The sequence below is a fragment of the Hordeum vulgare genome, chromosome 1H (genome assembly GCF_904849725.1).
Source record: "Hordeum vulgare subsp. vulgare chromosome 1H, MorexV3_pseudomolecules_assembly, whole genome shotgun sequence".
NCBI lineage: Eukaryota > Viridiplantae > Streptophyta > Magnoliopsida > Poales > Poaceae > Hordeum > Hordeum vulgare.
This window is the reverse complement of record NC_058518.1, coordinates 169,393,895-169,408,042: the sequence shown is the minus strand read 5'-3', so window position 1 is coordinate 169,408,042 and position 14,148 is coordinate 169,393,895.

Here is a 14,148-nt window from a genome sequence, read left to right as displayed (position 1 = left end):
TCGCTATCATGGGCTGTTTGCGAGTACATTCAAAGTACTCACTCTCTTGCCAGTGGTTATGTTATTGACCAGACATGGAAGGACCAGAGTTTGGAGAAGAATTCGTCATCGGAGATGGACTTGCGAACTAGGACGCTTCCCAGTCAGAATGCCTGTTGGTGTAGGCTGATGGCATGGGCTCCCGTTTAGCCCCAAGATTTCCGCTAGTAGATGTATCAGTGTGATTGGCCTTATAGGCCCTACCTATGTGAACTTGACCTTGACGGTCATTTGTTGTAATAATCGGTATGTTGGATGTAAGACTCCTTATATTCAGTATATGTGTGTTCGTTCAACATTGATCTGTGGGATCACTGAGCACGTTCATTCGGCGATCTCGACTCATAAGTCGGGGTCCCCACATCCTCCTCCCTCAGTTCTCTCTCACCCCGGCCTCGTGTCTCATACCCTGCAGGATGCCATGGATGGCCACCCTAGGCACTGCAGCACCACCCATAGCTGGCACCCTCGTCGTGCGCCTCCCACATCCAAATATGGTGACCCCTAGACCGGATCCGCTTGAACTGCACCTCGTCGGAGCCTTGTCATCGCCCCAAGCCCCGCCGGAGCCGTCCTATGCTCGAGCGTGAGCAGAGGGACGATGAGTCGTCGCCTCGCCTCGCCCATGGTGCTAGTGCCCCGACCGGTCCGGCCGCGCAAGGCCCAGTTCGCCTCCCCTCCATTGATCCCTTGTGCTTCCGACTGGGCCAGGCCGAGCAAGGTGAGCCCCGGCGACCCCTAAACATTGCCCTGCGTGCTTTTTAGTTACACGACACCCATGTATGTGATAACCCACAAGTGTAGGGGATCGCAACAGTTTTCACGGGTAAGTTAACCCAATTTATTGATTCCACAAAAGGGGAGCCAAAGTATATTTATAAGCTTTAACAGTTGAGTTGTCAATTAAATCGCACTTGAAAGATACTTGCTTGGCAACGAAATATTAGTAGCAACGGTGATATGGAGGTGATGGTGGCAACAGAAATAATAGTGGCAAAGCAACAAAACTTAAATAGCGAAAGTAAAGCTACTTGTGACCAGCAGGACTAAAAGACTGTAGGTTAAGGAGATGGATGGTTGGTCATGGATGAGAGATATCATGTATTTTACTTGGGGCAAGGCACATACTAAAGTAATGATCATCTAGACATATATCAAACATTAGGCATATATCCCGAGGTAGTCGTGCGTGCTTGCAATAATAACTTGCACAACATCTTTGTCCTACCATCCCGCTATCAACGGGGCCAAAAGGAACTTATGGAGATTAAGGTGCTCCTGTCAAAGAGCTCCGGAACAAAGCATTAACAATCAATGGATACATGGAATCCTCAAACTATAGTCTATCCCCTTTGGTGTCCCAAGGTGTCATCATTGGGATCGCCAGTTCCGGACTATAATAGGTGCATACTAATCATAGATAGGATCTAGAACACAAATGTATTCATGAAAACATAATATATTTAGATATGAAATCATGGCACTCGGTCCCAAAGTGACATGCATTAAGAGTAACAAGTAGTAGAAAAGATGATAAACACCACAGTAGATGATAGGCAACATGCCCCCAACAGTCCGACGAACTATTACATGATCTAAATCATCCAATTTCTCCCATCCCCTTCACCTACAGCAGGGAATTACTCACACATGATGGAGAAGCCATGGAAGGATGATGGAGTGGTGATGGTGATGACGATGGCGACGATTTCCCCTCTCCGAGGCCAAAACAACCTCCAGATTAGCTCTCCCGAAGAAGAACCGAGGGTGGCGGCGGCTCCGCATCGAGAACTTGCAAAACGACTTCTGTTCTGGAATTTCCTCGTCACAGGTAAAAATAGGAGCCAAAGTAGGGCACTAGAGGGGATGGGCACCACCCAGACAGCCTTTGACGCGGCCAGGGGGCAGGCCGCGCCACCAGGTCTCCTGGGGGCCCTGTGGCCCATCTTCTGGCCCAAGGTTCCTCCCGATGCGTGTATTTTATCTATTTTAATGGGAATTTTCTAGGACGTCTAAATATCCAATTTCCTGCAAGAAAACCATACACGCAGCTCTGCTGAAAACAGCATCAGTCTGGGTTAGTTTCATTCAAATCATGCAAGAATGAGGCCAAAAGAATAGCAAAATTGTTTGGAAATGTCGATACGTTTGAGACGTATCAACTCCCCCAAGCTTAGCATATTGCTTGTCCTCAAGCAATTCAGTTTAACGAACTGAACGCGACAAAGAAAACTTTGACAAACTCTTTTGCTTCTTCAGATGTATATAAGCATGCACTACGAACAAGTCCAACAAGTATTGCAGTAATGCTACAAAGATAATACATGAAGAAATCCTTCGATCATGTGAAGAGTTTCAAACAACTAAGAAAGAATAATATGTAACTGAAAATCATAACGAGATCACAATCCACATGACTTGGATATACTAGAGAGGTATCTCGCTAGCCCCCAAGAGTGAAGCAAAACATAAAGGCAAACGCTCCTTCAGAGTATTAAAGGAGACTAGAAATAAATATTTCAGAATAAGCAATATCACAATCATGCAGAAGACAATGTGGTGCTTTGGGACAATGCACATTACACTCAGAATAACAATTATGCTCTCTATAGTTGGTGCTTTTTATAAGAAGAGGACGACTCAACAGAAAAGTAAAATATATAGGCCCTTCATAGAGGGAAGCATTCATTTGCAGAGGTGCCCGAGCTTGAGCTTTAAAACAGAGATAAATTGAAATTTTGAGTTGTATGCTTTCACTGTCAACATAACAACTAAGAGATCTCAATATCTTCCATGCTAAATACATTATAGGCGGTTCCCAAACAGAAAAGTAAAGTTTTAACTCCCACTCCAGCAATCGACCACACTCCACGACGGGCCGAATCCACGGGTGCCATACATACAAACAACAATCCTGGGGGATTTTTGTTTCATTAAATTTGATTTGACTCTGAGCATGGAAATGGGTATCCCGGTTACCAGCCACTTTCTCGTGAATCAACACATATCTTGCGAATAACCTACTTAGCATGGAAGATACTGATAGCCCCTAGTCGCTACATGAGCGATTCGGGCATACAAAACAAAATATTTATTTGAAAATTTAGAACACGGAATATGCAAATTTACTTAGGATGGCATATAAATACCGCATATAGGTAGGTATGGTGGACTCATATGGCACAACTCGTTTTAAGGATTTTGGATGCACAAGCAGTCAGTCTACTTAGTACAGGCGAAGGCTAGCAAAAGACGGGGAAGCGACCAACTAGAGAGCAATAATGGTCATAATCATGCAGAGCGACAAAGCAATATTGAATCGGGCATGAAAGCGATATAACTATTCTGAAATAAAAAGATCATCAAGGCTTGATAGAATTCTAGTCATAAACATGTGTAAGCATGTGCCAAGTCAATCCAAAAACTCTCCGAAGGGAAATACCACTCTAATATGCCAAACCATGAACAATGCAATGCATGCTAAACATTTCAATAACACATTATGCACTCCAGCTATTTGAGAATAGTCACAAAGAAAGCATGAACTACTGGGAGAGCATTGTAATCATAGCACTATGTCACTACAAGATGGTCTCTAGATCATAAGTAGAGGCATATGTACAAAAGTAGAAACAAATAGAGTTCATACCGACTTTCCTTGTTACATTCCTTCCGTCGATATTCGTCATTATTGCATCATCACTTGCACGATCCAAAGTAGAAAGATATAATCAGGTGCAATTGCAACCATGGATGTGAGCTGAACTCTGCAAACAAAGCAAACTAAAGAGAGAAAAGAAATCTTTTTGGGTTATCCAAAGGTTAAATGAAACCAAAAGAAAAGAGAAATCTTTTTGTTGTTTTTGCAAAGAAAGAACAAAGAAGAACATGCAAAAACTCTGAAAAGACTTACAAAGGATACTACTGATGATACGACAAAAGGGGCAAAGGATACATACTCCCCCAAGCTTAGGCTTTTTGGCCCAAGTTGAACTTGGCTATTGTGGGCTCAAGGAGCTTCCTCCGGCTTCGGAGTGGTACTGGTGGCTCCAAGAATCATACGAGGCCTCGGGCGCGTACACTGATGCCCGACTGGCCTCCCAAGGAGAAGGCTATTCTTCCTCGGGAACAACCTCCTCCATGGGATTGTGGAATAGCTGCTGGATCACGAACTCGTCCAGCTCAATCGAGGTGAAATACCACCCGATCTTGCTAGTGCAATCAAACTAAAGTGGTGCAGGAAGACGGATCTCGCGAGTAGTAAGCTCGCCAAACCTCATAATATAAACAAGGTTACTAAACTCGGAAGTCCTAGTAACAAACTCATGCCTCTTCATAGCGGTAGGATCAAAGCTTATGAATGAAAAAGGCATATCATCCGTGCGCACTGTGCGTCTGAGGTGCTCGAGGATAAGCGTGGCATAAATGCCACCAAAGTGAGGCCCTTTGCCGCTTTTAGCAACGAGGCAACGAGCAATAAAGCACCAATATTATATGTGTTATCTCCTAAGAGGGCGGCTGCCAAGATAGCAAGATCCGAAGCCGAAATGTTGCTCGTGTTGTCACGAGCTAGCACCCCTTGAGCAATATAGTATGCGAAATACCTGATGTGAGGAAACAAGATGCTGGAGATCTTTCCCTAGTGAATTTCTCGCGGGTCCTTACTGCAAAGGGAAGCGAATAGGGATTTCATCTCGTATGGCTGAACGTTCATTTTGTCATCTTCTCGATATTCCGCACACCTATAATATCACAAAATTCTGCCAAAGACATCCTCATATAATCTGAATTCAATCATGAAATTTTTATCATTATATCTAAACCAGTTGACAAAATAACAAGTGAGTTTTGGATATTGTTGCACACATCGTGTTACGAGATGTGTCAAACCTGCAGTTGCACAGAGGCTATCAAACTCATCCTTAATACCTGCCGCCATAAGGAAATCTGAACACGGGTATGCCATGGCACATGCCATGTCCGTCTCGTGGAACAACTCCGGTGGCACAATATCATCATCGTAACTTGTCCTCACAGTAGAGGATGAAGCTACAACTCTAGTTAGTCTATCAGTAGGCTCGGGTCACTTCTTCCCAAGCCATCCTTTTGCTTTTCCAAACAATCCCATTTCTGAAATTTTGGTTCAACACAAAAATGGAGGTTTAAGCAAAAATGAGTTGGAGCAAACTATTCTACTCACTCCCCTTATGCATAAGCTTGCATCAAAACTTCAGAAATAAATTTCCAAGCATGCATGCAAGCTCATATGAACAGCACCAAGAGCTCCTAAATACTCACAAATAAGACCACCAATCAAAATTTTAATTGGTGGAGTGGAGGGGTCACATACCAGGGAGCAAATGCTCAAATTCGCAATGCAAATGATTGGCTGTAGAGAGAGATCGAAATTTGCCACCAAGAACAGCAAGAACTCGAGCTCCACGAGAAAAATTGGGATTTTTGGAGTGAGAGAGAGAAGCGAGGAAGAAGTGCCTGGAAAGGAGCCCAGGTGGGTCCAGGCGACTTCTGGGCGCGGCCAGGGGGCACGCCGCGCCAGCTGGCCGCCTGGACAAAGGGTAGCCCCCCTGGCTGGCTCCAGGTGCCCCTCCATCTCTTTTTTGATGGAAAATTTTATTTTTATTTTTCTGGAATTTTGGTGACAACTTCACTTTTGAAAAAAAACGAAATACTAAAAGTTGCAAAACTTCCCGAAAGCTCGAAACAATGGTTAAACATATGAAGCTTCAAAAACATAAAACTTTGGTACAACAAGGAGGATGAAGGATAAAGGAAATGAAAACATAACAATCTTCTGTTTTTACTCATATAAAACATATTTGTTAGCAAGGTTGATCAAGTCTCACTACCAAACATGTGTTATATTGAGCAAAAAGTTCCACTTCTTATAAAGCAATCATGGTACCTTTATTTCAATGGATATTGTCCCCACCATAATGGTTTTGTATTTGTAGTGCACATGTAGAGGACAATCCCACTCTCCAACCTTCACAGTCTCAATATTCTCAATAGAATTAAGGCCATGCCTTTTATCAATATTCTTCGGAAAATATACCGTGTGCTCCTTCTCATTAACATTGAAGGTCACTTTTCCTTTATTGCAATCAATAATAGCACCTGCGATGTTAAGAAAAGGTCTACCAAGAATAATAGACCTTCTCCCATCCTCGGGTATGTCAAGAACAACAAAGTTAGTATGGATCAAGCAATTAGCAACTTCAACGGGAACATCCTCAAAAATACCTACAGGAACGGTTGTTAACTTATCAGCCATTTTAAGAGAGGTATCTGTAGGGATTAGTTTATCTAGAGAAAGGCATAACACTCACTCCTGCACTAGGGTCACATAAATAAGTCCTGACATAATTATTTCTTATGGAGCAAGGAATGGTGGGTATACCTGGATCACCCAGCTTCTCAGGAATCTTGCCACTGAAAGAGTAATTAGCAACCATAGTAGATATTGCCTCATTAGGAATTTCTCTTTTATTATTGACAATATCTTTCATATACCTCGAGTACGGAGGCAACTTAATAGCATCGGTCAAAGGAATTTGAAAAAAAGAGGTTTCAGCCATTCACAAAATTTATTGTAATGCTCTTCTTATTTAGTTTTGAAAGACTTACCTGGAAAGGGTATTGATTTCTGTACCCATGGTTCTCTTTCCTTCCCATGTTTTGTTGCAAAAAAATCTTCTCTAGTATACATCTTGCGCTTGTCGGGTGCTTCTTCTTCTCGTATCTCAAGATGATCAATCTTCTCATTATATTTATCAGGTTCAGTACCATCTTCAGTTTCAGCATCGGAAATAGATATACTATTAGGATCAACAATAGGTTCTTAATCAATTATGGGATCATTGGAGATGTTAGCCTCCTTGTGTTTCTTGTTCTTCGGGGAGCTGACAAGGTCTTCTTCCTACAATTCAGAATCTTGCTCGATCCTCTTTGGATGCCCCTCCGGATAAAGGGGGTCCTGGGTATGTGTACCTCCTCGGGTCTTTATACCATATGCCTGTGTATCAACTTGTTTGGCATTGTTAGCAAGAAAATCTTTTTGGACATTAGAAATTTGTTCAAGCTGAGTTTGAACCATATGAAAATGCTTAACAAGTCCTTTAACATCGTTAACAGTTCTACTTAAAACATCAAGCAAACTTTTGATAGCAAGGGAATTATCATGCAATTGGCTATGAATCCACTCATTAAATTATCAAGCTCATCTAAACATTGATCAGGGGGCTTACCATGAGGGACGTCACTTGCATTGAATTCTAGAAGAGAGTGTAGCCCTACCATAGGTGGGTGAGTGGTAGGCTCACATAATTTCTCAATAGGAGGTAGATTCTTCACATCTTCAGTTTTAATACCTCTCTCTTTCATAGACTTCTTGGTTTCTTGCCTAACTTTTGGGCTCAAGAAAAGCATATCTCTCTTCTTGGGTGATGGAGGTGCTTCAGGAACGGACCAATCATCATGATTCTTAGCTATATTGCCCATTAATTCTTCGGCATCGTCCGGTGTTCTTTCCCTGAAAACACAACCAACACAACTATCCAGATAAGTTTTAGATTCATTGGTTAGACCAGCATAAAATATATCAAGCAATTCATTCTTAGGGATTCCATGTACCGTTCTAGCCTTAAGCAAAGTGCAATACCTCCCCCAAGCTTTAGGGAGGTGCTCATCCTGCAACTGTTTAAAGTTATAAATTCTTTGTAAAGCAGCATGTTGCTTATGAGGAGGAAAATATTTAGCAACAAAAGATTGAGCTAAATCTTCAGGACTCTTAATGGAACCACATGGTAGTGCATCAAACCATGTTTTAGCATCTTCCTTCAAAGAGAAAGAAAGTAGCTTAGTAACATAAAAATTTCTCTTCTTGTCCTCTGTAGTGAATAAGCCACCTAACTCAGTGAGTTTGGTAAGGTGTGCAATAGCATCGTCATCTTCTCTTCCATAAAAAGGGTCAGCTTCAACTGTGGATATAAGTGAAAGATCAACAGAGAAATCAAAATCAGCATCCTCAATGCAAATAGGAGATGAAGCAACCTTAGGATCAGGAGTAAACTTGTTCTTCATAGAATGCATTTCAAGCAGCTTCTTAACAGAAGCATGGTCAGAGTCAGCACACTCTGTAAGTTCCCTGCATAAATCATCATCAAGTTCAATATAATCATCATCAAGAATTCTTTCCTTGATACCACTCAAGTCTGGGTAACCAAAAGATCTACCAATGGGGTAGCGTGTAACAGGAAGTTCGATTCCAGACTGTTTAGCAACCTTAGCAATCTGAGACTCAATAAATTAACCAAGTAAACCAGGTTCATCAATATTAGTGGAAGCATCATCAAAAGTATCACGCATAGTAACAGACTCGGTAGAAGCAGCATGTGATGGTCGTGAAGCAAACTTACTCATAACGGAAGGTGAATCAAGGGTAGCACTGGTACTAAGAATAGTACCTTTTCTCGTAGTGGATGGTAAAATTGGAACCTTGGGGTCTCCTTTCTTACCCATAGTGAATAAATTGCAGCAAATAAAATAACTCCAAGTAGACTTGTAAATAAAGCTATGCTCCCCGGCAATGGCGCCAGAAAATGGTCTTGATAACCCACAAGTGTAGGGGATCGCAACAGTTTTCACGGGTAAGTTAACCCAATTTATTGATTCGACACAAGGGGAGCCAAAGAATATTTATAAGCTTTAATAGTTGAGTTGTCAATTCAACCGCATCTGAAAGATACTTGCTTGGCAACGAAATATTAGTACCAACGGTGATATGGAGGTGATGGTGGAAATGGAAATAATAGTGGCAAAGTAACGAAAGTAAAACAGCGGAAGTAAAGCTACTTGTGACCAGCAGGATTAAAACATTGTAGGCTAAGGAGATGGATGGTTGGTCATGGATGAGAGATATCATGTATTTAAATTGGGGCAAGCCACATAGAAAAGTAATGATCATCTAGGCATATGTCAAACATTAGGCATGTATCCCGAGGTAGTCATGCGTGCTTGCAATAAGAACTTGCGCAACATATTTTGTCCTACCATCCTGCTATCAACGGGGCCAAAAGGAACTTATGGAGATGAAGGTTCTCCTATCAAAGAGCACCGGAACAAAGCATTAACAATCAATGGATACATGGAATCCTCAAACTATAGTCTATCCCTTTGGTGTCCCAAGCTGTCACCATTGGGGTCGCTGGTTCCGGACTATAATTGGTGCATACTACTCATAGATAGGATCTAGAACACAAATATATTCATGAAAACATAAGGTATTCAGATCTGAAATCATGGCACCCGGGCCCAAAGTGACAATCATTAAGAGTAACAAGTAGTAGCAAAGATGATAAACACCATAGTAGATGATAGGCAACATGCCCCCAACAATCCGACGAACTTTTACATGATCTAACTCATCCAATATATCCCATCCCCTTCACCTACAGTAGGGAATTGCCCAGACATGATGGGAGAAGCCATGTAAGGATGATGGAGGGGTGATGATGATGACGAGGGCGACGATTTCCCCTCTCCGGAGGCCAAAACAGCCTCCAGATTAGCTCTCCCGAAGAAGAACCGAGGGTGGCGACGGCTCCACGTCGAGAACTTGCAAAACGACTTCTGTTCTGGAATTTCCTCATCACGGGTAAAAATAGGAGCCAAAGTAGGGCACCAGAGGGGGTGGCCCCCACCCAGGCGGCCTCCTGGCACAGCCAGGCGGCAAGCCGCGCCAGCAGGTCGCCTGGGGGCCCTATGGCTCCCCTTTGGCCCATCTACTGGCCCAAGGTTCCTCCCGGTGCGTGGATTTTCTATATTTTTATGGGAATTTTCCGGGACGTCTAAATATCCAATTTCCTGCACATAAAAAAACCATACAGGCAGCTCTGCTTAAAACAGCGTCAGTCCGGGTTAGTTTCATTCAAATCATGCAAGAATGAGGCCAAAACAATAGCAAAAGTGTTTGAGAAAGTCGATACGTTTGAGACGTATCAACTCCCCCAAGCTTAGCATATTGCTTGTCCTCAAGAAATTCAGTTTAGCAAACTGAACGCGACAAAGAAAACTTTGACAAACTCTTTTGCTTCTTCAGATGTATATAAGCATGCACTACGAACAAGTCCAACAAGTATTGCAGTAATGCTACAAAGACAATACATGAAGCAATCCTTCGATCATGTGAAGAGTTTCAAACAACTAAGAAAGAATAATATGTAACTGAAAATCATAACGATATCACAATGCACATGACTTGGATATACTAGAGTGGTATCTCGCTAGCCCCCAAGAGTGAAGCAAAACATAAATGCAAACGCTCCTTCGGAGTATTAAAGGAGACTAGAAATAAATATTTCAGAATAAGCAATATCACAATCATGCATAAGACAATGTGGTGCTTTGGGACAATGCACATTACACTCAGAATGACAATCATGCTCTCTATAGTTGGTGCCTTTTATAAGAAGAGGACGACTGAATAGAAAAGTAAAACAGATAGGCCCTTCGCAGAGGGAAGCATTGATTTGCAGAGGTGCCAGAGCTTGAGCTTTAAAACAGAGATAAATCAAAATTTTGAGTGGTATGCTTTCAATGCCAACTTAACAACTAAGAGATCTCAATATCTTCCATGCTAAATACATTATAGGCGGTTCCCAAACAGAAAAGTAAAGATTTAACTGCCCCTCCACCAATCGATCACACTCCACGGCGGGCCGAATCCATGGGTACCGTCCATACAAACAACAATCCTGGGGGAGTTTTGTTTCATTAAATTAGATTTGACTCTGAGCATGAACTGGGCATCCTGGTTACCAGCCACTTTCTCGTGAATGATAGTGAATCAATACATATCTTGAGAATAACCTACTTAGCATGGAAGATACTGATAGCCCCTAGTCGCTACATGAGCGATTCGGGCATACAAAACAAAATATTTATTTGAAAATTTAGAACACGACACATGCAAATTTACTTAGGGTGACATATAAATACCGCATATAGGTAGGTATGGTGGACTCATATGGCGCAACTGGTTTTAAGGATTTTGGATGCACAAGTAGCCAGTCCGCATAGTACAGACGAAGGCTAGCGAAAGACGGGGATGTCCCGTCTACTCAGTGCTACGCTTGATATGAGTATGCAGCTGGCCCGTTTACCCAGTTTCGGCCCAAATGTTTTTTTCAAAGCCTTTAACTTATTCAATTATCCAGGAATTGCATAATTTCAGAAAAATGCTATCATTTCAAACTTACTCATATCAGTATGCAGCTGCCCCGTTTACTCAGTTTCGGCCCATCCGTTTTTTTCAAAGCCATGAATTTATTCAAATATCCAGGAATTGCATAATTTCCAAAAAATGCTATCATTTTAAATGCTCATAATTAAATAACCGTGCATCGGATTTAAAAAAATTATACTTGAAAAATGCTTAGAATTTTATGTAGATTCACCATATGAAAATCTCACATGTGTTTAAAAAATTTGACTTGATGTTTTCATTTAAATTGCATTAATGCCATACTAAAATAGTTTAAGTCATAGATATTAAACCGTAACGCCGATTAAATTTTTTTAGATATATAACTTGACTAGAAAAATGTGTAGAATGACTGGCAACTTTTCCTTTGTTGTTTAACAACTCTAAACTTCTGTTATAGTGAGAACAGTACCGAAATCGTAATTTGCATATGGGAACTTTCCGGAATTGTTGTTCGTTATTCTGGCCTCATTTAAACTTCCTTAGAATTCAATGTAGTTTCATAATATCTTGTTGCATCCATTTTTAACATGTTTGTGGTTGTCATTTGTATGTGTTTGGCATTGATGGCATATTATCTTGTGATGGTCATATCTTTTAAACTTTAGCTCTATTTTAGATTATCTATATATGTAAACCGACTAGAATGACGTGTAGAATCACATGGTCCACTTTATTTTGTTGTTTAATAAACGTAAACTATGATTAGTTCACATCTGGACCAATTTCACAATTAACATATGGGGAAACTTTGGAAATCCTATAAGTTGTTTCCGACCTCATTTAAAATGCATACATAGGTAGTTTAATTATGCTTCACCTCTTGCCATGTTTAACAACATTCAACTTGTCATGTAAATAAACAAGATTGAACTAAATGATTTCAATATGGAGTTTCATCAATATGCAAAGCATATTGAGCTTCATTTAATGTGTAGGAGTTAATTGTTGTGCTTGCCACACCATGCATAATTAATTGAACATGCATCATATTTGTTTGTGCATCATGTCATGCATATGTTGTGGTATTTATCTTCTATTGATTGTTGTTTCCTGATTGTTTCTTCTTGATAGAGATCTGAAACCTCTTCGAAATGTGAGAATTTGTTCGACTACGTTGGTTCTTCTACTTCATGGATTTATTCTTGTTCCAAGCGGGATCACAGGCAATATGATCATTTTCGTAGATACCACTTCTATCATTGCTATGCCAGTTGTCTTGTTTATATCGCTATGTCTCGCTGCCTACCACCTGTTATGTCAAGCCTTCTAACATTGCCATGAAAAGCCTCTAACCCCCTCCACATCCCAGCAACCTTTGTTTGGCTATGTTACCGCTTTCTCAGCCTTCTTATAGTATTGCTAGTTATAGGTGGAGTTGCTTCCATGTGAAAACATGGATATTCTTTTGAATATCACCATATTATTTCTATTTAATTTAATGCACATATATACTTGGTAAAGGGTGGAAGGCTTGGCCTTCTAGATCAGTGTTTCGTTCCACCTTTCTCACCATAGTTACTTGTGTACCAGTGTTATGTTCCATTTTGAGCCCTCCTAACATGATTGGGGTTGTTATGGGGACCCCCTTGATATTCGTTTCGGGATAATCCTCTTCCGCCAAGGCCCAACATTGGTACTATTTGCTTAATAGCAACTAAGAAAATTTGCGTAGGGCACTGATCACCCCGTAGATAATTAATCAACCCCCCCGGGCCGTTGCTCCTCACGAGTTTTTGTCCAAACTGAATGATGTTCGGTGCCCCCTGGTCACCCGGTGTCTCAGCCAACCCGGCATCTAGATCATTTAGTCGTGCCATGAGAACGAGATACGCGACTGCTATTGGGTCCGTCGGCATGTCGGGCGGCCTTGCTGGATTTATTTAACTTTCTCGAACGTCTTGTGCCTGGGATTCCGAGGATACTTTGGGCTATGTCTAGGTCAAGGTTTTCTATCAGAATTTCTGAGGAGACCACGGGTCTTCCGTGGTTGAGGTTATTCCACATAGTTTGTGGTAGTTTGTGATGGACTAGTTGGAGCACCCATGCAGGGTTAAATATTTTGGAAAGTCGTTCCCGCGGTTACGTGGAAACTTGGAAACTTTGTTTAACAGCCGGTCATAGCAAACTTGAAGTAAACTTAATTGAAATTTGCTAACTGTGTGTGTAACCATGATTGTCACTTCTCGTGAGTTCTGCATCCGAAAGAGGACACGTGGGGTTATGTTTGACGTAAGTAGGTGTTCAAGATCACTTCATGATCATGATTAGTTCATGTCCATTATGCGTAGATCATCCCCCTCTTATTCTTGTACTCATAAGTTAGCCACTCCAATAAATGCTTAGTGTTTGCTGCACCCTCATGCTACGACAACAAAAGTACTTCCCCGGCAACGGCGCCAGAAATTCTTCTTGCTACTTCTCAAACAACACCACCAGAAATTGACACGTTGACGGAGACTTGCTTGCGTTGGTTTATCCCTTGAAGAGGAAAGGGTGATGCAGCAGTGGAGCAGTAAGTAATTCCCTCAGTTTGAGAACCAAGGTATCGATCCAGTAGTAGAGTCTTGTCAAGTCCAGAGTACCTGCGCAAACACAAACGAGCTTGCACCCAACGCTATAAAGGGCTTGTCAATCCCTGAAGGCGGAAAGTGCAACGAAGTAAAAAGTGTAAGGCTGGAAATATGGTGTGGAGTAGACCCGGGGGCCATAGTGTTCACTAGAGGCTTCTCTCAAAATAGCAAATATCACGGTGGGTGAACAAATTACTGTCGAGCAATTGATAGAACCGCGCAAAATCATGACAATATCTAAGGCAATGATCATAC